This window comes from Pocillopora damicornis, chromosome 3 (genome assembly GCF_964200805.1).
Source record: "Pocillopora damicornis chromosome 3, jaPocDami1.2, whole genome shotgun sequence".
NCBI lineage: Eukaryota > Metazoa > Cnidaria > Anthozoa > Scleractinia > Pocilloporidae > Pocillopora > Pocillopora damicornis.
Genome location: NC_142672.1, coordinates 740,498 through 765,052, shown reverse-complemented (window position 1 = coordinate 765,052; position 24,555 = coordinate 740,498). Strand labels below are relative to the sequence as shown.

General features: G+C 37.9%; 4 long non-coding RNA genes and 1 pseudogene across 5 annotated transcripts; 2 read left to right on the top strand and 3 right to left on the bottom strand.

Moving 5' to 3' along the window:
• Positions 1-460: 460 nt before the first annotated feature.
• LOC113674053 (uncharacterized) lies at positions 461-3,127 on the top strand. Its single transcript, XR_003446489.2, has 2 exons — positions 461-1,035; positions 1,180-3,127. It is a non-coding gene; the product is annotated as an uncharacterized LOC113674053 (long non-coding RNA).
• A 1,771-nt stretch (positions 3,128-4,898) lies between these two features.
• LOC149047739 (uncharacterized) lies at positions 4,899-13,048 on the top strand. Of its 2 annotated transcripts, none has more exons than XR_016184779.1 (2): positions 4,899-5,171; positions 12,726-13,048. It is a non-coding gene; the product is annotated as an uncharacterized LOC149047739 (long non-coding RNA). The 2 variants fall into 2 exon arrangements; XR_016184778.1 differs by lacking the exon at positions 4,899-5,171 and adding an exon at positions 9,059-9,498.
• Positions 6,812-8,497, bottom strand: LOC149047740 (uncharacterized). Its single transcript, XR_016184780.1, has 3 exons — positions 7,855-8,497; positions 7,634-7,735; positions 6,812-6,927 (listed from the first exon to the last, which is right to left on the bottom strand). It is a non-coding gene; the product is annotated as an uncharacterized LOC149047740 (long non-coding RNA).
• Positions 13,049-19,380: 6,332 nt separating the features above from the next.
• Positions 19,381-20,265, bottom strand: LOC149047738 (uncharacterized; annotated as a pseudogene).
• A 1,523-nt stretch (positions 20,266-21,788) lies between these two features.
• On the bottom strand, positions 21,789-23,814 carry LOC149047737 (uncharacterized). The gene is made up of 2 exons (XR_016184658.1): positions 23,460-23,814; positions 21,789-22,838 (listed from the first exon to the last, which is right to left on the bottom strand). It is a non-coding gene; the product is annotated as an uncharacterized LOC149047737 (long non-coding RNA).
• Between the last annotated feature and the right edge of the window lie 741 nt (positions 23,815-24,555).

Below are 24,555 nucleotides of genomic sequence, written 5' to 3'. Positions count from 1 at the left end.
CTGGCTCCAACATCTTTTTTTCTTTTACCACGAAAGCCTCTTTCCGTACCAGTGATTTTTTCGCCGAAGAATCTTTATTTTTACAACTGAGGACTGAACCAACTAGAAATATCGCCAGTGATTGTAAATTTGTCTTACATTGAACTTATTTCGTGTTCAATTTTCAGAGAACGTTTTCTTCTATTGCTCTCAAACGGTGCAAGGCATCTTAAAAATTAAATGATTTATAATTGGTGTTCAGTTGATAGCTTTGCACCGTAACTTTCTCCTTGAAGTGATGTTATAAATAATCGTCGTTGGGGAAAGCTTAATTTCTTGTTTGGGTCGGATGAATAAGCCGGTGAATCAGAAGATAAACAACATTAATACTTCGAAACGCACATCACAAAAACCACACAGGATAACTGATTAACAGAAAAAAAAAAAAAAAAACCTGTCTTGCAAATTTGCCGATTTTCTTGATATCGTTCTATTGGCCATTCAGTGCCTTATAGAGTCTATCGGCTGCACAGAACTTGTTTTACCAGGCATTGCTACGTTTCGTGAAACACAACGAGATAAAAGCCTTAATTTGGCTGATTCGTTTTCTAATTAATGTTTTCATCGCCTAAGTTCCTTTCCTTCTTAAAGGAAGCGTTGCAATATTAACAGCAGGAAGAAAACAACAGGAAGAACCGGCCATGATGAATCTTGAACAGAGCGCGGAGACTCTTAGCGAGATAAAACGCTTCCTTAACAAGAATTAAGTTCAGCTGTAATCACCTGTTCATTTATGATTTAAATTTTGGAATCAAGTGAATAAAAGGCAGTCATTCAGTGCAATGAAGACATCAAAGACCAGAAAAGAACCTCTGATCAGACTTCTCGGTACGATCGGTTGGCTAAGGCAGAATGAACACCAAATTTTCGTGGATTCTTGTGGCTCTTCTTGTAAGTTCGTTTGTATGTTGGAGTAGCACATTTTCGCCGGGCCAGCATAACCCAAAGATGCGTTATGGAAAACGACATTTTGTCCCACAATCCAACCGTGCAAATGTAAGTTGATTAATAGCAATGCATGTCGAATCATTTCTTCAAGGACAAAATAATTTTTTCCCTCTGATTTACATGGAAGGTCCGCTCTCTTTAGCTTTTTTTTTCCTTGCTTGTTTTCAGTTTCCATATTTGTTTGCATTACAGGAATACCTCCCTCGAGCATGGCTGAAAAAGTCCGTTGAAGATACTGCAAAAAAGCAGTTCAAGGCACAGCTTGAATGAGGCACGTCATCGGGCGGAGTTCAGCAATCAGTTATCGAGTTTAAAAAATTAGGTGAACGATTTAGGTCTTACATATTTCTTTTAGAGTTATTTTAACGAATTTATTGCGTAAGGTATGAGTTATTTTTGTAAATCAAACAGTTATAATTAAAAGATAAACCCTGTAAGGCTGACATGGATCTGATGACATCATTCATTCACTCATATCTCTATTTCAAGTGACATCGTCATTAGATTTAGTTAGCTTTGATGTAAAAGAAGCAAGAACTTAACGGAATGTTACCTCCGTAAACTAAAAGTATGATTATTGTAATTCTGAAAAATGACTTTCTCAAATATTAAAGGTCATGTTAAAAAAAATACTCTTTAATAGACACAGTTAGAGCCTAACTCAACAGGGTGATTTTGTTTTACGACTAGACTCTCACTCAACAAAACGAGCACTGTAATTGGTCGATTCGTCTCGGGAAACACCAGGACTCGAGGGAAAACAAGTGTGCCCTCCCTTAAGTACTTTGTTATATATTTAGGGACCATACATGAAGTGAATATTGGTTCGACTGTACAAAGTACAGAAAGTTTAACACCCAGCTATTACGCTCCCTATACAACTTGTTGCCCAATTGAGCGGCGGTTTTGTTTTAAGAATGATTCCGTTTGGACTGCACCGTGATTGGGAGAAAAGTATTCATCCTTACAATAAAAATAACATTATTTACAATAACAAATCATTATGATGAAAACAATAATAATGATAAAGTTAAAATTTGACTGAAAAATTGTTATTAGGACTGAATCAAGAATAAGATCAAAAAGTAATTTGGCGAATAAATTGAAATTACGAAGACAACCTAACTTAAATTGCACGTAATTAACGGAATGAGGTTGATTACATTTCGTTCATTTACCAATTAATTATGTCAATTCCAGAATTCAAGTTAAACTTATCAAAACGATATTCGATGTAGGTACACAATTTTTGTGTTGTGACGTTCGTTAATAGATCGCACCAATAAGAGCCAATCAGATTGAATTTAGATTGCATCGTCATTTGCTCTGACGAAGGGTTAACGTTCTAAGCGTCAGCTTTGAAACACTTTATGGTGGCCAATTTACGTCATTAACTCAGTTAGTAATACCAAATTACCCTGCTATACTCTCTCACCGACGAAGCACCACTGACAGTTTCTTTAGAATCTGAATTACCCCCTCTAACCTCTTGTGTTGTAAGTTTATTGTTTAATCTTATTCATTGGTACGCTTCAGCTGTCCGACTGTTTCTGTTGTGTATCTAATTTACCAGATCCAGAGAACAGTAGAAACTTAATTAAGATACAAGATAGCAGTACACATTTGTAAACTCAAACCTGAAGCACAAACAAAATATGGAAACCGATCAAGTAGCATTCGTCTACAAGAAACCCAAACGGGAAAATTTGACAATTTCCTTTCGTTTTAAATCAGTAGTTCCAAACAGCATGTTAAAAGGGCAGGAAAACAGCAGATTTTTACCAGTTTATTCTATCATTCTGGTTTTAAACCCGAAGATTGATAATTATTGGTTAGCATGAAATAGATAATTGCTAGGAAGATTTCCTTCTTCGTCACATCGATTTTGAAATATCTGCTGATCCTTGCAATCTGATTGGCCCTCGTCGATGCGATTTATTCACGAATCGCGCCATTTTTTGCTATAAATCTCATCTTATTCCCAGGCAATGAAAAAACTTTACAAAGCACAGCAACCAATCATTTCAAAGCTTGTGTAAAGAAACTAATCAAATTGCAGGAAAATCAGACACAACTTTTGCAACATTTTAACAACCAGCTTAGTAATGGCTTAATAAAGTATAGATATCTATAGACATAAGATACTGTTTTTGACCGACTGTGTTTTTTCCATTTCAAATGGATCATGGTAATAGAGTGGCAATTGATCTTCGTATCAAACTCGAGCTCTTAGACCTTATTGCACTCCATTCAGTTCAGTTATTATCATTGATTTCTACTCGCTTTTTAACCTTCCGATTTGGCATGTCTTGTTACAAGCAGATACAAAATTCATTCACCGTGAAAGGTGAGTGACGCAAAAAAACACGCAAAAAAGTTATCATGATTTTACAAGTAGACTGTTAGGGCTTTTCTCAGGGCTAGATATCCTCGTAAAACATCGCAGTTTACATAATAAGTATAGGTAAAAAAGGTGATTTCGAGTACAAATTTGTGTTAATTAGTACGGGTAAATTTTTCAAAGACAGAAAAATTGCACGAGCCCGTGAGGAATGCAATTTGTAGTCTAAGAAAAATTTACAAATGCTTGTATACACCAAATTGCACGAGAAATCATATAGCTACTTGTTAATAATTACAAGAAAAACACATCACAGAAAGTCTAGACGGATGAAATTTTGGCATCGTGCGCGCCATTTGTAACTTGCACTCGTGTTACAACTTTGCACTCATGTTTCATAAAAAATGCACTCGTTTTCAGCCAATCATGTATATTTTTAAAGCATTAATACATACGCGAGTAGATATGGAATTTCTCTCCGAGTGTTCACTCACTCGTTCGCTGCGCTCAATCTTCAGAAATGTGGAGTTGCACCTTTAAAGAGAAATATCTACGAACGCCCATGTATAATTCAATATCAATTACATCTGGCACTGAGCGCAGCTTGACACCACAACTAGTGACGCTTAACAGAAGACCCCACTTCATTCAAAGCCAATGACTGAATTGAATATTTCAGTCATACCGCATTGAAATCACCTAGAGCACTATCATTCATTTGTTCACGTTTGCGTGTAAGCTATCTTCACTCTCGTCAGTTGATAGGTGTAAGGATTGATAAGGCAAAAATATCAACGACTTCCAACAACATTGTTTCCTATCACGTAGATTATCGAATCTATAATAAAAAGCTTAAAGTAATTAAATATCACAGTCCTAATATTTCATTGCAAACGCTGAAAATGTCAAAGACTCTTTTTAAGATGGTAAATTGCTCATTTCATTGGTATTGTGAATGCTGTTGGTGTGGTCAAGAAACAGAAATCGGCTGAAAAGACTCGGTGTTTTTGCTTAGACTTTTAATTATCCCTAGGCCGTTTGCAAAACAAATACATCCCCTCCAGCAAAGATTATATTCAAACATTTGTAAGAAGATTTCCAAACGTAACAAAGTGCCATGATGATGATGCCTTGAGTAGGTAAGGATTCGAGATTTCATCTCGCTACTTTTCGATCGGAGAAGGTTTGGACAAGGATTTTATTAGCATGTAGATCAAACGGTATGTAATTTACAAAGGAAAATAAGAAATTATCTGAGTTGAGGGTTCAGTTCATTAGAAACATAAACATCATTGAGAGAATAAAGCAAAGATAACGGTTTGACCGTTAAAGAGATGAAAAACGCTTCACAGCAAAAACATATCACTAAGCGAAGAGAATTATCCTTAAATTCACATTTGCCATGAATCATTTGACGAGGTAAAACGGAGAGTAAAAATTTTTTTACAGTGATTCAAACTGAAACAACAGTTTTAATGAAAGGATGTTGGGCGACATGCAGCCCACAATTTTCGGAAGCGGAAAAACTTTTTCTTTGTCTCATAAAAGTCACAACAACAACTGCAGAAGCGATAAAGGTAATTTGAAATTCACCTATTGAAAACCACTGTTCTTCTGAGCATAAAGGGCGAAGTTTAATTGAGCTGTATTCTGTACTAAACTGGATCAGTGCATCATCTCAGAGACAACCTCTGACTCGTGAACTCTAACTCAAACGATAAACGACATGAATTCAAAAGTGGCTGTCTTGATTTTAGTCATTATATCAGCTGCCTTTTTATGCCAGAAAAGTGATGCTTTCGCCGCTGGCTTAGGGAACATGAAAAAAAGAGAATCGAGGGAGGTAAGTAACCTTCCTCTAGAGTTCAAGATGCTTGTAAAAGCTGTTTAACCAAGCACCATTTTTGAACGGCATTTCGTATAGTTGTAGAAAAATCCGGTACAGTCAATTTTACAGTTTTGTCTTTTAATTTTTAAGACCTTCATTGCATGAGGTCCAGGCTGAATTGTACTTGGTGATTTGCATGGCAATTGAATTTAAATAAACCTCCAATATCATGAAGAACGACTTTTAAGCCTGAATCGTTTAAAAACACTTTAATGAAATATTTAACGAATATAAAAAGTATAACCGATCTGTACTTCTCTCCCTCTGAAGTAGATATAAGCTGTATCTCTAGGATTAAAAGTGATCTACTGCTTAAGTACAAACAGCTATGACAATCGTCTTTTAATGACTGGTAGCCGCACCCACTCTGAAAGTTAAGTACTCCGACGAGCTACATCATCTTAAGTTTTAACACGAGTTTAACAAGACATTACATGGAATATAATTTATTTATCTAAATTAAATATTTTCTTTATTTCTCGTTTGGCTCGAGATTCAAATCGGAATCGCAAGGCAATGGTCATATAAATCTGAGAACTATAAAATCACTGCTAAACCATTTTCTTTGTTTACTTTGCTTGTAGCCATATTTCTGCGGAATTCACTTTCTCTTCCACTTTTCAGGTTTTTGTAGATGAATTTTAAGTCCCAAAAATGTCATAAATCATGGTTTAAGTTGAGAACATTACTCGAAGCAGATAAAAATATTCAGTATAAACTTACTACACTCGAAAATGAACATTAAACAGAAGACCTATTCAAAGGAACAAATCTGGCGTTTAGGAGCGCATGAAAAACCATGTAAGATTCGGTTATGCACGGCAAGAGCTGGGGAGAGAGAGAGAAAGAGAGAAGAGAAAGGTACCTCTTCAAGATATCTGAGCCAGCGATGCTATAAAGGTTGCTAAGCTATAGCTAAGAGTCTTGACTTATCACTGATTCTGACACTGGTCTCACTTCTTATTTTGAAAGCTGCTTTATCAATTTCGTATTGAAAGGGCGAGAACAAAACCCAGCTCTAGATAAAGAATAAAATTATCTTTAAAAAAAAGTTCCAATCAAAAAAATGTAGATTTTCACGGGTAGGCGTCAAAGAAATTCAAAGTTAATCTTCCTTGAAATCAAAACAAAGTTTGTCTAGGATTTCATTTTGCTTTTGATTGAATGTATTCAAAGAAAAGGTGCTTTCTCTTCCTTAGAAACTTTTTGTATTCATTTGAAATATACTAAGAACAAAGAGCAAAAGTGAGAGGGTTTCAGTGGGGTTAACCGCTGGCCGTATAACAGCGACACAATTTATCAGCCGTTAGGCGTAAAAATTGACAAAATTTAACCGTAAGTCATAAAACAAATTAATTGTTACAATTTTTCTGGTGACAACAATGGAGAGATATTAAGCGTTAGCAGTAAAGTGGCCAAAAGTTTAACCGTTAGCCGAAAAAGCCATCACCCCATTGAGACCCTTAAGTGAAGATGTCACATACTGTCTTATCAAAGCGGTACCCAGTCCCCCCATTTCAACTTGACACGTCTAAAAAATTTTCAAAATCAAAGATCTCCAAGAGAGATTTGACTTCAAACTATGAGAGACTAGATTTGCGCGGGTATATTTTATTAACGAAGAGAGAACCCTTTGTATTCGTAATCAAAAGAAAAAAGACTCATTTTTATGTTTATTGCCGAAGTCCATACTTTTGAAAGACATGGCATGCTGCGGAAAAAAAGTAAAGTTAAATATAACATGTCCTTCTTAGGCAGAGAATTCAAAATGATAAATTATAAGTATGAGCCGCCATTTCGAAAACGTTTTATCCTCAAGGTGGGAAAAATGGGAAATAGTCCTTAGACTTAACAATATACATAGTTTTGAGAATTTAATGGCGAAAAAAACCTGTATATGTAGTTACACATTGATAAGACATATAACGGGTAGCTGATATACAGCGTAACATTTTAAACCCAACAATCGCAGAATTTTCGTAAAAGTTGCCATTATCATTGTATTGTGTAGATACCCGAGTAAATTCCAAAACCCTGCCCGGGAAAATATGAAAATATCTTATGGACAAAAAGATATTTAAACTTAATTTAAGCTATGAAAATGAGAGAGGTTCTTTTGCTTCTAACCAGTTAAGAGCAGTTTTAGCCTTTAATTATACAAAAGTGGAAAAAAGGATGTCAAATCGTAAAGGAAGAAAATGATGATTTTACAGCAATATCACATCATTAAAATGTTAGTAGCTGCTTCTAACACTCCTACGATTCACCTATTTGATTGAAATACACCTCTCACTTTTCTAAAGGTTCATATGGTGGGCGAAAATGCGCGGGCACTCTGGAACTTCTTAGCCTTGTTGAGTGATTTTTACGAAAGTTCTTGAACTAGATCACCCTGGGGAAAATGAGGAAATACTCACCTAGTCTAGTCGATACTCTGCAAGGCATTTTGATTTTCATTAGCGTGTCGGCTCGCCTTGCACGCAATGTGGCCTTGTATCAAAAATATGCTGAATCATTTCCTAAAAGGCAACATAATTGACACATGAATAAAGTTATTATTATTATTAACCACAGGGAAACAAAGGAAAGAGAGTCCCTTTGGAAAAAACTCTTTCCGTGATACTTGCCGCATACTTACCCTGTGCGGTAGATACACCAGAACTGCCACCTAATATCGAGGAAGCTGTTTTGACTTTTCGTTATCAGTTCATACGGTAAATTTGCTACCACCAACAGTACGTTGTCTGCCTAAAGAGATGTCAGTTCTTCCATTACTACACTTTCCAGCACTTTTTGACCAATAACTCAAACAAGCCAGCTCTAACTCATTGATTTATAAATTATGAATCAATGGAATGAAATCTAATCTGTGATAAACTATTAGCCAAAAAAGTATGCACGAGTAATGGTATCTACTCGATTTAAAACTGTCAATGTAATTATAATTATAGCTTACATTTACTGCAACTCCAAAACCCTTTTCCGCAGCAAGAAATTAACATTTCAGAGCACCATCTGACGCAAACATCACAATTTCATTGTGATTTAAATAGATCTCTCTTCATGCTGATTTTCAAACAACACAAGCTAATTACGAGCGTAGTTTCGCGGCGGGATCATTTGTCTTGATCCGTTCAATTATTTCAAAGTTTTCTAAACAGATTCATTACCGCCACACAAGCAGTCATTCACTTTGCAAAGCAGGTGTTCCTGTTTACATTATTATTTCGTTCATTACAGCTACAGATATTTCTTACCACATACTCGGGTGATGCAGTAAGTTGAACGGTCAAAATGATTTTTGAAGATGAAAACTTACCTTAGTTTATGTGAAGTTAATAGAAAACGATAAGATGGCAGTTTGCGTTTAAATCTCCAAGATCAGTGGGCAACCTGCAGGATGTATAATTTTGAGGATGAGACAAATAAAATTGAAGATCAAATTTCTTTTTTCGGCAGACCACGAGATACAATAATACAAGTGAGAATGTGGGAAAAGTGAAATATATTTTCCCGGGGGGCTTCTAGATGATGTGACGGGATTGTTCGTTCAAAATTTTTGAATGTAATTTTTAATTGACATCAATCTTAGGGTCAAGCTGTCTTTGACCCCTACTACTGACGATCTGACGGCTCAATTTTTATGATGTCGCAGTCTTTAAATGTTACTTAGTATGAATTCTTTGTGATAGACTTCTATCTAAACAGCATAACGAGGCATGCTTGTCACCCTAAAAGACGCAGTGATGGCTCATAATATAAACGAAACTAGCGCAAAGCTAACATCGGTGATTTGCACTTAGCTTTTAAGCGACCTACACAACTAATATCCAGGTCATTGTTGTGACATATCCCCAGGGAAAGGCACAACTGGAACAAAAGTGGCCTTTAATGGCGTTGACGCGCTGACTTCCCATAGGACACGGAAGCGGAAAGTTTATTTTCGTCACACAAAAGTCACAACAGCAGTTGTGATAGCTATTAAGCAGATTTGAAATTCATCGATTAAAAAACGCCGTTTTTAAAGGACTTCCCACACACGACGAAGCATAAAAGGCGACATTTAAGTACAAAGAGGTTCACATTATTCTGATTTGTGCACCCAAGTCAGTAAACCTGCACTGTGAATCTAGAAACATACGACATAACCAACATGAATTCAGGAGTTCCCATTCTTCTTGTGGTCTTCGTTTTAGTGGCCGTTTTTTGTCACAAGTGTGACGCTTTTACGGCAGGAGCAGGAATTTTCAACAAAGGCAGGGACAAGGGAACAATAAGTGAGGTACATAAATGTACAGTTTAGAAAAGCTGATGTAGATGACAATAATTAATCCTTTTGTCGCTTTTAGTTGGAAGTCTGCTTTGAGCATTGGATCCTTTTTAGATTTAAACGTTTTTCACCTATAAGGTTGAGGAATTCGACTGTTGAGTCAGTATCGTTTTAAGAAGAATAATGATATTAAAATGTTTGTCACAGAGCTATGCCAAAAGGAATTGCTCGTTTTGCTAATGGCCGCGCCCATTCTTATGTTGGAAGTTAGCAGGAATAATATGAATTTAAATATTCAAAGATGTTTTTAATCTGTCCTTTAGCCCTGGAGTATGGTTTGAATGGAAAAATAACAAGTCCAGATTATGATTCACTTTAAACACCGTTACATTTTTTCAATAATTAGAAATACATTGAACCCTGACCGTTAAACATGCGACGATTGCAAGTAATGATTAGAAATAAGTTTTACGAAGCATCTCCGTCGAGCCCAAACTGACTGAGACAGTTGATACAACCTACGATTGAACTGAAAACGAAACCTTATATTTTTTGACATCATATAAGAAAGAGATTATTCAGTCATCAAAACTATTATTTGAAATTAAAGGGAAGATTCCCACTAAGTTTACTCACAAATTGACTTCAAGTTTAACGCTCCATAAACAAGGCAATTGAGACTCGATCTCGAAAGCCCTCCTTGAATAGAAAGAATGGGTGTTCAGATCTGTGATACTTTTGTAGCCCCCTTCAGAACCTAAGGAGCATTATTCGGTTGGATGGAGTTTGGTTAAGCTGAAGCAAACATTACATTTCTGAACCTCTTGAAAACTTTTCAAAAACCCTTTCAGTACAGGAAGTTATTACATTTAGTACTTTATCACCATCGAACTCTTCTTTTTATCGTTTACATCACCTATATAAGGTTGAATAGTGCATTTCTCCAAGCCTACAATATTAAATTTGATCTTGGAGATCTCAAAAAAAAAAACGAAAACCAAAAACATTGACAATTCTCGTCAACAATTCTCTGAGTTAGCACAAAAATGATAAATTGGTATCATTCAACCAATTTTTTTTTACTTTTTTTAAAGGAAGAACAACCTAATCACTTGCGTTGTTTCTTTTTAAAATGCAAACATCATATTTACAAGTACAATGTATTTATATTTCGGTGTCTCTAAACTTTTTCAAGCCGTAATCAATTTAGTGATTTTAGGCAAAACAGCAGACGTGATTGGGCTTTTGCTGAAATATAAAATCTATGAAAGAATAGTTGATAGAAATCCACACAGTATGGAACAATTCAAACTGTCTGTTTTTTCACATTTTGTTTATCTAAACATAAGGAAATGTTGCTCATTTTACAATAACATAAATATTTAAACATTGAAGATGATGAAACATGTGTTTTCCTAATTCCAAGTAATTAGAAGTTAAATCTGGGTGCTATTGGTGGAGCGGAGACCAGAATCCGGACGTTAAAAATACTTTTCTTCCATCATTTCCTTGATGTGTATTTCGCCGACGCATTCCTTTCTTAAAGAGACTGTCAGCAAAGCCTGAGGCTTCTTCTTATTGCAATTGAATTCGTGCAAAGAAGCAATAATTCTCAGATTTGATGGATAAGTTATCTGACAAATCACAACTTCAATATGACGGATATTCCTAAGATTATTCCCTTGCACGACAATTTCCATATGAAGCAGGTGAATCTGAAAAAACTCATTGTCACAGCCAAGTAGTGGGAATAAGAAAATAATTTGTCCTTCTTGTTGAGTCAGATTATTGTCACAAAGAACTATATTGCACGCATCACTTTTCTCCGGACATACTTTGAAATGATTATAAAATAAAGTAGTCAATTTTATCTCGTTTGTGGCTTAAGGTTTTTCGGCAATCCAATCCTTAAAAACTATTTTGTAACATTTTTTGATAGACATTACATAGACCTAAAATAACTGCTAATAAGGTTGAAAAACGCGACTCCTCAAAGTCACAGCTTAAGGTCACTGCACGGAAAAGATCAGGCATTAATTCAGGTGTATACTTGTTATTCTTCTGTTTTTGAGTTCTTTACTTTTCATCATGACACTGATATCGCATCAAATCAAACACTGAACAAACAATTTGTGAGACTGACAGTAACACATATATTTCAGAATTAGTTCTAAGAAAGTTAGATTTTTACTTTCTCTACTGATCTGTTTTATTCACCCTTGGGTAACTGACTTGAAGCGCGTTTGTCAAGAACGATAACAAATGTTGCAAAAACAAATTTGAATATAGAAAAAGTTTAGTGGCTTTAACGATAATTTTTTCAAATGCAAGTGGTGAGGGAGGAAGGTCAACCAAGTACGTAATTGGTTATAAACTGAGATATTTCTCTCTCACCAGGAGAACATGATTTATGTTCCCTCAAGAGGATTTAGAGACATGAATCATGAACATGATATGTACTTGAAACCGTATTTATTTCCTCCATAACAGCTTTCCTTCTGTGACATTACTCTACAACAGATATCTACATTTTTGGTTCGGCAAAAAAAAAAACAGTCATTATCGGCAAAAGTATGGATTTAAGTTAAAAATGTGCATCAGTATTCAGGCAGGAACTGGGGTAATTTTGATTGCTTTAATGCATTCTTTCGGCAACTTGAGTCAGGCTAGTTATTCAACATTTGAGAGCAAAAAATTTCAGTCCTCTCATTACGAGCAGAGATCAAGTGACTCAGTATTACATGAGTGCCATATGACAATAAGAATTTCCCATTGGCCATTGTTTTGATCCATGGACAGCTATCTCTTCAATCCAAAAAGAATTGTAACGAAAAATTGTTTCAGGAAAAAAAACCAACTCATAAAATTAGTCTAATCGATCCACAAATCAATTTCTTTACTATGAAACGTTCTGCACTTGGTTGTATTCGGGTGTAATGGTTCCCATCTTCCCAAGAGGCAAGGAAATTGGATATTTTTTATGTGGGAATCGTTGGGACTAGTTGTGAGGTCAGTCCATTGGACAAAACCCCCTGGCACTTTTTCAGACCTCCCTAACAGTTTGCACGCGATCCGTGGTACATCTTGGGTGGAGAGGGAAACCTTTCCATTTTTTATGTGAACTGCCGGCCGCGTTTCCCACCCTCTAATATCAGTTTAATGTAAGCTTGTATAAGTGATAGGGAAAAGTAACAGGGTCATTGGATTGTTCATGTAGTGGTTTTTTGTTATAATTTCAGTCCACCTGGCATCTAAAGCAGCTAAAGTACATCTGTGAAGCTGCCAAGGTGAGCTGTTCTGAGGTAAACGTGAGAAAGACTACAGAGACCAGGAGTGAGACGAAGGGAGGTGTACCAGAACAAGACCATGGCGGACAGGGGATTGGAGACCAGTGACGCAATGGTTTAGGGACTTAACGAACCACTCACTCTCAATTGAAGTGAATATGATCTTCTGAGATCTAGTGGAACATTGAGTACAACATTAAAAGTACGATATGTACAATAAATATGGATAGTAGGTGTAATTTGAGGAGTAAATAAAGCGATTTATGAGCAAGAAATATTTCATTTATTCTGAGTTAAAGACATTAATTAATGGGGCGTACACGGTTTACGTGACTCCTTGAACAAGAAAAGGTACCAGAAGAATGATAGACAAAAGTATCAATAGGCGATTTGATTAAAACAGAAGTCGCGATCTGTGAAAAAATATCATGGGCCAATTTTTGTGACAAGGAAAAGAAAAATCAAGAAGCGTGAAAAGAAGCGAAGAAGATCACGTGTGTACACAAACATTTGTATAATGACGTGTGCAACTATGACAACCGTAATCCCTCTGGCTTGCCGCCTGGTTGTTCGAAGGCCGATTAACGCTGAATCATTTAATCCAAGTTTCTATATTTCTCTGTTCAAAAGACCATTAGGGATAATTTTCTATATTCTTTTAAGAGCATCTAATTATCAAATTGTAGACAAAACAAATTTATACTGAGATTTCTTTTAAAAGCTTTCAGATCTGCAGTACAATTTTACACTAAGCCTGGGTTATCTTAAACCTACTTTGAACAACCTGGCTGGCTGCTGGTTTTGCTTTATTGTCAGAATTAGGATATTAGTTAATGAAACGTAAGTGGATTAGTTCATTTCATTCAAAAGGGAGAACAAGCCAAATTCTGGAAGCTTTAGTGAAACACAGTCGATGCCCGTAAGAAATGATCAATCTGTGGTTACGAGTTATTTTACGTGTAATCTAAGGAAAGTGTTGAGTGCAAACAAAACTCAAAATTGTACCTGGGTTAAGCTGGGGTGTGGACCCTGGTGTGCCTGTGATCGCCACCCCCTCCACCCACTGTGGGATGATTTTTTTGTTTGTTTGTTTGTTTTTTAAGTCACCAATATACAATATTTGTAATTCAGACATTCAAGACACAAGCGAATCCAAACAATCTGCATGGCATTAATTTTTTTTAGTGCTCGTTAGTCCACATGTCCTTCCCGCTCTGTAGATACGAGCCCACTGATATACGCGCGTAGTGATTCGTGTTATTATATCGCTTGTAGCGCTCGTGGGCAATACGATTCGAAACCGGTAAGATGGGCCCATACCACCCGCTCGGGATTGCCTGCTTTGATTCCGCGCCAGAAAAAAATTGAGTCAGTACCAAGTTCGTAATTCGTGGACAATGTCGGTGATAGAGACAAACAAAGTGGCGGAAGACAATCAAAGTAAACAAAACATAAACGATTCCTATAACTTTATTTTGCTACAAAAACAGTTGGCTTTCTTTCACGGCTGTCGAAGTAAACAAGCCATTCTTAATTCTTATTAAAGCGAAATCTTTTTGCCATACAATAAATCCTTAATTACCAAGCTTGTTCAATCAAGATGGCAGGACATTGGCTGGACATTGTCACGTCTCTGTCATGAAGCCTGACTTCCGCTGTGGATATTGAGATCGATGCCAGTATCTGAGTAATTATGTACCTACCTCTCCCCCAACCCAAGCACGGTCAACTGATGACAATTAAAGGCTAATATTGAGCTAGGGAAGTGGTAGGTGTACAGTTGCAAAGTTGCAAATGCAAATTACTTTGTTATCATGCTAATTGGATACTGGTCTCTATCATAACAGGGTCACCTTCAGCTTCCCTCCGAATCAAAGGCTTGGCAACTAAGTACACAACTGTAAAATTGCCTATTCAGAGGATTGGGCTTACTTGAAGGCCGGGATTCAGGAATTTAAAGAAAGAAGGGAGCGAGATGCGGGATTGTTATTATGAACAGGACACGGGAATCGGCAATTTTGAGGGGCGGGACTCGGGAAATAGCCACCTTAACGAACCGAGAATTGGGAAGTCCGTTGACGCGAATTTATTAAGTCCATAAAAGCCTAGCCTCCCACGCAGCCGTTTTCAGAGGATCGCGTTTCACTTCTAACCACACAAAGCGAAAGTGAGACTCAATCCCCAAAAACGCCTGCGTAGGAGGCTAAAAAGAAAGCCGCACAAACGTTGATATTCTTATCTAAGCACGTGCCAGGTACACAGCCTTTGCCCTTTGCTGTTGTTTTCTTTGCGACTCCTTGGTGATATCTGGACATTCTTAGCTTTGCCCTGTCCTGTTATGGTGACCTTTGATTTCTTGGTGACCGACCAATTTATTAATCGGTGCGAAAAAAATAGAGATGTCAGCCACTATCGAGAGCGATGAATCGGACTTCGACATAACGGACGTAATAAATTGAGTAACAGTCTTTTACGAGAAGGGGAAGAGCGGAAAAAAAATGTCAGGCTCAGCTTTCACGAAAGGCGGTCTCCTTAAAGGCTCTCAAGGAAATAGTTAGGTAAGTTACGTTTTTTGTAGTTACCATGTTAAAAAACCCATAGAAGAAACCCAAGAGGATTATGTAAGATATCCTAGAAGAATTGGAAAAGGGCACAAGAGACCCGTTTTTGTCCTTGGTTATACCATTAACGGACAGTGTTCATGTCGGCAAAAGTCTCAAAGCTGGTTTTGCTAACTGGTACTTGAAGCTCGAAAATAAGAAGGGCAATCTGGCAATTTTGAAAACTTTAAGAAACAAGGCAAGTCCTGAAGTTAGGAAGACAATGCAAAAGTTCCTACACCGAAATGATCATGTACAAAACAAAGACCGCTTAAAGAGTCTGTTGCTGCCAAAGAAGTCCACTTTAAGAACAGCAGGTAATTTAGTGTTAACAACTGGGTTGAAAACGTAAATTAGCCACCGTAAAGGGTAAAAAAGCTGACGTTTCGAGCGTTAGCCCTTCGTCAGAGCGAATTTCAACCAAGAACTTCAACCTTTTGAACTGGGTTGTGCAACTGAGCTATATACAAATTTGATCCACCCGTTTCTTGATTCAGGGTGAGAAACAGCAGGCTACTGAAAGGACCCACAGCGATATTGATGGGATGAAGATACATTCCCACCCTGCTGTGCTCAGTAACTTGATCCATTTATGGTATAATTGTGTGGCTTACGAAGTCCTGCTGCTGGAGGTACTCGATAAGCTTTTCATTAACCAACCTGATCACTGCCGCTGAATCCCAGCGGTCTTTGTTTTGTACATGATCATTTCGGTGTAGGAACTTTTGCGTCAGACCCTAATCGCTCTGACGAAGGGCTAACGCTCGAAACGTCAGCTTTTTTACCCTTTACGGTGGCTAATTTACGTTTTCAACCCAGTTGTTAACACTAAATTACCTGCTATACTCTCCCACCGACGCAGCACCACAGTTTCTTTAGAAACTTACCCTTTATTCACTTTAAGAACAGTGTCGTATTTCTAGCTGGCAATGAGTTAAGAGCCATTTTCCGAGAAAATCGAAAATCGCAAGACACTCGTAAAAAAATTGAATTTTTTTTTCTTTTACCAAAACATCCCTTTTAGTGACCTAATTCAAGAAAAAATAGTTTTGGGTTCAAGCGATTCATTGTACGGGAGAAATACCAAGTAGTTTGAAAAATCGTTTTATTGCTGTCTTTTCGCGCTTAAAAACAACAGAATCCGACCGCAACTTCGAGAAAACGGTGAACACATAAGAAACAATCCCTAACATCGAAACTTCAGCCGAGTATTATTTCGTTCTTAATCTTTAAAATCCTAAAAGAAAATTTGAAGAAAGAAGTTTTTAACATTTACAATCGACAAGTTTAAAAAGGTCGTATTTGTGTCTCTTGAAATGTTAGAAAATGAAAGCGAACTTTAACCGTTGTAAAAGCCCTCTGGTATATGCCGCTTCCTAGTAAAACCCATATAGAATAAAGCCTTGGCTATTGAAGTAAATTACAGGAACGTTTTAGCTCTGGAAATTAAATACAGCCCTGACACTGGAGTAAGCAATTTGAGAATTTAAGTTAATAAACTTTATGCAAATTAGATGGCCCGCTGAATGAATTCATACTAAATGCAAAGTTTAGTGTATAAGGACTACTTACTGTTGCTTGTAATATGTTTTTACAGTGAAAATGTTATTTCTAGCTTTCAGCTGTGTTGGTAAGAGCCGTAAATAACTTTTTATATGACGACTGAAAAACGTTTGTTTAGCTACTTTGCTACCAGCGAAATCATTGAGATCGCAACTTCGAACTGAAGCTGTCATCGCTTGACGAAACTCCGTTACCACAATTTTAAAATAGTATAGTAAAATATATATTTGTATTGGTCTGGACACATGCATATGCTGAGCGGCTGTGAAAGACATTCATCACAGTTTTTGATTCAGAGTGGTATAATATTTCCCAAAATATATCAAACACAAATGTTTCCTTATTAAGAGCCATTTTCCGAGAAAATCGAAAATCGCAAGACACTCGTAAAAAAATTGAATTTTTTTTTCTTTTGCCAAAACATCCCTTTTAGTGACCTAATTCAAGAAAAAATAGTTTTGGGTTCAAGCGATTCATTGTACGGGAGAAATAACAAATAGTTTGAAAAATCGTTTTATTGCTGTCTTTTCGCGCTTAAAAACAACAGAATCCGACCGCAACTTCGAGAAAACGGTGAACGCATAAGAAACAATCCCTAACATCGAAACTTCAGCCGAGTATTATTTCGTTCTTAATCTTTAAAATCCTAAAAGAAAATTTGAAGAAAGAAGTTTTTAACATTTACAATCGACAAGTTTAAAAAGGTCGTATTTGTGTCTCTTGAAATGTTAGAAAATGAAAGCGAACTTTAACCGTTGTAAAAGCCCTCTGGTATATGCCGCTTCCTAGTAAAACCCATATAGAATAAAGCCTTGGCTATTGAAGCAAATTACAGGAACGTTTTAGCTCTGGAAATTAAATACAGCCCTGACACTGGAGCAAGCAATTTGAGAATAAACTTTATGCAAATTAGACGGCCCGCTGAATGAATTCATACTAAATGCAAAGTTTAGTGTAAAAGGACTACTTACTGTTGCTTGAAATATGTCTTTACAGTGAAAATGTTATTTCTAGCTTTCAGCTGTGTTGGTAAGAGCCGTAAATAACTTTTTATATGACGACTGAAAAACGTTTGTTTAGCTACTTTGCTACCAGCGAAATCATTGAGATCGCAACTTCGAACTGAAGCTGTCATCGCTTGACGAAACTCCGTTACCACAATTTTAAAATAGTTTTCTTCAGGGGGAAAAAGCAGAATTAAATGCATTCGAGACCGTTGACTTCGATTTTGAATTCGTTTAGTTAAGATTTCAAGCCACCACAAGGTCTTATGACCTCTACTGACCCGGAAATCGGTTACATGCCAAGGTCACGTTAGCAAACTGTCACGAAATACTCAATAACTTCTGTTTTCGGCCTTTGTTTTGGTAAAAAAAATATATAAACTTTTCACAGAACAGACCTTCTTGCTTTATTTGATTTATATATTTGTATTGGCCTGGACACATGCATATGCTGACCGGCTGTGAAAGACATTCATCACAGTTTTTGATTCAGAGTGGTATAATATTTCCCAAAATATTTCAAACACAAATGTTTCCTTAATAAGTTCGTTATTCCCGAATTTCCCACCTTGCAATAATCCCTGCAGCAAAAAAAGAAAAAAAAAAGCATAAAAGTCAACTTTATAGCTTGCTTTAGTTTTGTTTTGGATTTTTTTTTATGATTTTTCCTCCGAAACCAGGAAACCCTAGCCAGGTAACTAGAAATTCTCAGTTTCATTTAGAACTTGTCCACAACACAACTTCAAACTTGCGTGTGCTTATCGCATCCTTAAAACCTTCCAGACCTCTTCAAAATTGTTGAAAAGCCTATTGAGGCTAATAATAATCTTTGAGTTAACTATGACCAATTCACGCCGCGAGCGCGAGAAAAAGAGAACCACTCCGCAGGGCTGAATACGCGATGTGGAGTGTTATAAAATTCCACATTCTCGCGCGTAACGCTTTCTCTGAGACCTCTAGAAGTGTTGTTTAGCGAAGATAAACAAAGTTATCTTTGGTTAACTCAAAGAACTTGCAGAAATACGTCCAGCCTGCATAAAAGGCACTTTATGAGCCAAGCGAGGCGAAAGTGGCATTTTGCACGAAGCGCGAGAAGCGACGAGGGGAGGAGAAAAATAAAGCTTTATTTTTCTCCATCCCTCGTCTCGCGCTTCGCACTCGTTTCTTGCTCCGAGCAAATGCCGCGTTCGCCTCGCTTGGCTCATAAAGCGGCTGTTATGCAGGCTAAAATACCTCTTCACATTTATAAGATAAGGTGTCATTGATTTGTCAGAGCGGGAAGAGACATTTATAACGTGCAAATAGTCACGAGCTGAAAGGTAACTGACTGATTTGTAACAAGGACTCATCCTGACAAACGAGAAATGATCTCACTTTCCGAAAAGGAACGCTCTTTTAAACATAAACAAACTTCAAAAATAAGTAAAGGAAGCAAAACAATGAACAAAATAGATTTTTTCTTGACTTAGTTATTCCGGCGAGAACAAATGGTGAATGATTCACTCCTGGAAGCAAGCCTCTGAGGAGAAGTGAGAACACCGTTTAGGCAAAACTCTACAATTTGTGTACTTTACTAGCCTGTTCACAGACTCTCTTCATTTTTAGATATCGTCGAGTGCACGGATAAAAAAAAAGCGCGTTCCGCCCTCTCTCACGAGCAATCGCTTATCTTGTGCGCGCACCAAATTCCCAAAACAGAAAAACGTCTGTGAGCAGGGTAGTACTTTCTGTTTCTACATATTTTTCCCACGGAGCTGGCAAGTGCAATTAATGACGGCTTTTTTCAGCAGGTCAACGTAGAGCGCTTTGCGGCGAACAGGCTGGGGAGGTACTTCTAATTCTAGTTACTGACAAATGTTTTGAAGCATTCCAAGTTTAAGTCGCTCCAGAGATCCTCCCTTGGCCATGGCACAGATATCGTACTGATCGTAAGTGATGGGGTGCTGTAGCGTGATGGATAGGATTGTTTCTCTTGCCATGGCAAAGTTTTCCTCTTCTACTACAGCTTGGATTTCAGCGTCGTCGGATGTTTGCCGTCGGACCTTCGCTGCAAGACGTGAGAAATATGAAGTGCACTGCTGCGGGGTAAGAAACTCGGATACTTTGAGCAAACGAACACCATCAGGTCCTTGTGCACGTCTCATTTCACGTGATACGATATCACCGTCCAGTTTTCTGCCGCTGGTTTGACCAATTGTAAACTTCGCATTTAGATAATCCCTCTGGTTTTGGTTAAAGCGATATGCTTTTTTGCTCGGCTTTAGCGCCCATCCTTCTTTTACCTCTACTTCGCCGGATGTAGCCTCTCTTGTATCCCTAAAGGACGCAAACGAAATAACTTCACTGGTCATGCCCTCCTCCAACCTGGACTTGTAGTCTAGTTTGGCAAGGTCTAACAAAGACCGTTTCTCTAAAGACTTGGTACATTTCTCTAAAGATAGGTGCTTTTCGAGAGAATACAGCTTTTGAAAGACCTTAACACACCCATCCTGAGGGCAGGTAAACACAGATGACGATTCATTTGTATTGTCAGTGGGATCATGAACCTGCTCCACTTCCGTCTCTTGCTTCTTCCTTGACTGAGTCGGTTTTGGGCTAAGGGGTTTAAAGTCTCCAGAAGAAAACTCAGATGAAAGCCAACTAATGCCATGCTCTGAAGTAGATAACACATAAAGAAACAAGATATGCATTAACAGCACTGTTCACCTACTTCAATACTTCACTCTGCACAGCCTGTGAAAAGTGCCCCTTTGGTCCACTTTGCTGCGCGAACAGATGTTTGCTTTTTACATCTTATGACCGGACATGTTCTTCAGAACCGCCATATTCTGCAATGTTCGTTTTAAAAATTTTGAAGAACAAATCAAGGACTATAAATTTATAAAGGGTCTAAGGGGCTTAAGTCTTTTACAAAGCAAAACCCCACGGGGTGGCAGACACCCGCTCCTCCTGCGTACCAGGATGGGAAATGGATGCCTTTCATGCGTCTGAAGGCTATAAAAAACGATAAACGTACACCTTTTTACTCAAACTATAAAAAAATATATATATTTGCGCGATGAAATAATTCTAAAAAGGAAGAATTGTGAATTTTCATTAGACTAACCTAAGGAGATACCTCGCTTACCAAACCAGTCGGTTTGGGACTCTCTGTGTTTTTGTGGCAGGAACTTCATGGCCCAGTCGTTAATTATCAAGACAGTGTTGTCGTCAAGTTTCTCCAGTGCATCTATTCTCGCTTGGTCTTGGTTAGCTGATCTAAGGATGTGGCATTTCCAGGACATTATGGCCAGCTCGGCTGTCTGGAATATAACTAGCGCTTCGTCTTTCGCGTCCTGAGTCGGAAAGGTCGTCTCGCCAAGGATCCGTTCAATCTTTGCCAGAGTTTCCTGAAGACTTTGACAACGGTCACACAGATCAATGTGTTGGTGACTGCATTGTTGCTGGTAATCTGCATCACTACTGTCGCTAAGAGCAAACAACACACAATGTTCTGCTACGTTAGAGGGGCTTGTGACATGAACCTGTTGATAGAACAAAACTGAGATTACTGTTTGTCTGTGCTTATACTTCAATATAATAGTTAATCAAATGATTTTTAATCTAACTTTTTATTAACGTAAGGGGGCGAATAACTTTTAACCTTAACCTTAGAAAAAAAACTATCCTCGTGCGCGCATTGTTAATCTCGAGAATTTATGTAAGCTAGTTACACGTGCACCATTTAGTGAAGAAAAAGAGTACAAAATATATATTTGTTTTACGGAATGATTTTGTTGACGAGGTAAAATAAGTACTTACTTTTAGTTTTATTCAAGCTGTCTTTCTGGAGTCAGAATTCACATTACCTTATAGTCCCCCTTCAAATACTGCTTGCTTGTCATAAGAGCTTTCACAACTGTAGTCTCTCACTCCTTGCCGGAACCTAATCCCCCTATTTGGCGTACGAGGGCCACGAGATCATCAAATGCGCGAGCACCTTCAGCTGCAAAATAATCTAAGCCCTGCAGTAGTTTTCTTACAGAGGCACTGCACTCAAAGAGTACCCGTCTCATAGTAGTTTCGCTGAATGGTTTGAAGTTGATCTCCAAACAGTACTGAGTGTACTGTTGTATCACTCGCTCGGGTATCATCATACGGATTACGTTAGGTACTTGAATAACCTCACTAGACGAAAGCTTGAGATGTTTTTGCCCAAATGGAAGGTCCTGAACAAGATGCGGGCTCGTGATGAAACCAAGCAAGTGGTCAAGCTGCCTCAAGTCTACTCGTATTCATGTGGTAGGCTGTTGTGGAACTTGAGCGCCTCGGCCAAACTGTGATCGATGAAAATTAGCCATGGAGTATCGGTATCTTGTCAACCCCGGGATATAACGGGAAATGTCGTTGAAAGTTCCAACCCCTGCCATAATCGAAAGCACTTGTCTACGGGTATCCCAGCTGGTTGCATTCTGGTACGCTTCTGCTAGGGCCTCTAAATACAAATGCTCTGACTGTGACAACTCGCTTACACCTAGGGCCTTGTTCATAGCCGTAGAAGAGGCTAAACGTCGCCAGAGTTCACCAGCATTATCAGGGGTGATGCTCTTTAGCACAGTTGCTACTATTTCTGTAGCTCTCCTTGTTTGACGCTGTCTTGTTCGCTCAGAGGAATCACTCCAAGAAAGCCATGGCTTTCCAAGCGGTTCAAGTTTGCATGCTGCCAGGAACTCACTCAGCTTTTCGCGCGGCTCATGTAAGATCACAGGTGTGGGCTCGTCACTCTGAGTGGAAGCTGTGCTTATTGTGTCTGGTGACAGAAAGGTGTCATCAGCGATTGTTAGACATCCAAGGCTTTCTGCGAACTCTTCAACAGATTGACTGGTATCACTTTGTCCTGGAGATGAGTTTGAGCTGTTCTGTAACATACAAAAAAGACGTTTAGACATCAATGTTACTTCAGTATTTCTGTTTATTTTGTCACTAGGCATTAGTTGTTTTATTATAGTTCGAAACTTAAGTTATACATCATTTTAAAAAAAGAAAATATGAATTTACATGCATACCGCTATCATTATCAATACTCCCGCGGTGAATAAAGACCTTTTTGCTATCGTAAGCGTTAATATTAGGTTTGCAAAATATTAACGCCGCGGATAAAAGCCTGCGATTTTTAAAGAGATGAACTCGTTTGCTTATCGTTCTTGCAAGCAGGATACAAAAGAGCGGTACAAAAGTACTGGGGACTATAATTTTGTCAAATGGAAGGGGACTTTTCGGTTCGACCGACCGAAATAACTTGACCGGTCAAATTGGACCAGCTTCAAAGGCGTTCCCAAATATTCTGGTAGGACCGAACCGAAATGTTCCACTCCATTTGATTTCTAACCGAAACTTGCGGAATTTTGGGCTGAATGGAAAGCACCCGAAGATTTTTTTAGAATAACATGACCATCTAGAGGTCTGTGATAAAGAGATGATGGAAATGTACACCACTATTAGCCGCTACGTAAGACGGTAAGACAGTACATAAGATTTACCTGCTCTTGCTAACAGCAGTTTCCATTCAGTGTCAAGTGCTGTATCTGCTTTTAATCCATACAGCTCGCAGTGCCTCGAAATGTCCCTTGTACAATTTCTTAAAGCGAGAACTTCAACTTGGCCTGGATAATCGCTGCTTAAACCACAGGGTGTGGCGTCGTGTAATAAACCAGAAAAACTACATGAGTGAAACGTTGCCGAAGCCATGACAAAAAACAAAGCTCTCCCAACAAACGAGACAAACTCCACTAACGCTGTTTCGGTATTCGTAATACTAGACGGGAATAATTCAATTAAAAATAATATCGTAGAGGCACGTGCAATAGTAAGTGGCGAAACAGTTCGTGACAATATATAAATTTTATTCCAGGAGCATTTGACCTGGAAATGTTTTATTAATATTGTTCCTAGAGTCGAATATTTCTACACTGATGATCTATAAACAGACGTAAAGTTGTACATTTTTTCATTGGGACAGCTGCAATTGCTTCTTTGTCTGTTTACATTGTGTACGAAGTATAGCACGTACCGTCATTTGCGACAAGCTAGCGTGACCAATCTCTGCACGTTTGCTAAATTACACGTCATATGATCTTGTTATCCCGTCTAGTACCTGATTTGTTCGCTCAATAAGAATAATACTCACCTTGTTAATTGTGTGGTTTGAGCAGTGGTTAATTTTCATCATTGTATGTTATTTTCGGACCAAAACATAATCGGGTTTCATTATTATTAAAGCGTCTGATAATGCGTAATAAGCGCTGCGTGGGAAGTGTTTAGATGGCTCAAGCGCTGAAGTTGCTTGACACATTTTGGTCAAAATCAGGTATGGATGAGTTGCCACTTCACAGAACAAACAGATTGAGAGATGGATTTGACTTCTATCGTGACAAGCAATGGTAAGTTGTTCGTTCAACAAAACTTTGCGTTAAAAATATGAATTCATTCAGCGGGCCGTCTAATTTGCATAAATTTTATTTACTCAGATACTCAAATTGCTTACTTTAGTGTGAGGACTATATTGGATTTCCAGAGCTTAAACTTTCCAGTAAGTTAGTTCAATAGCCAAGGTTTTATTCTATATGGGTTTTATTA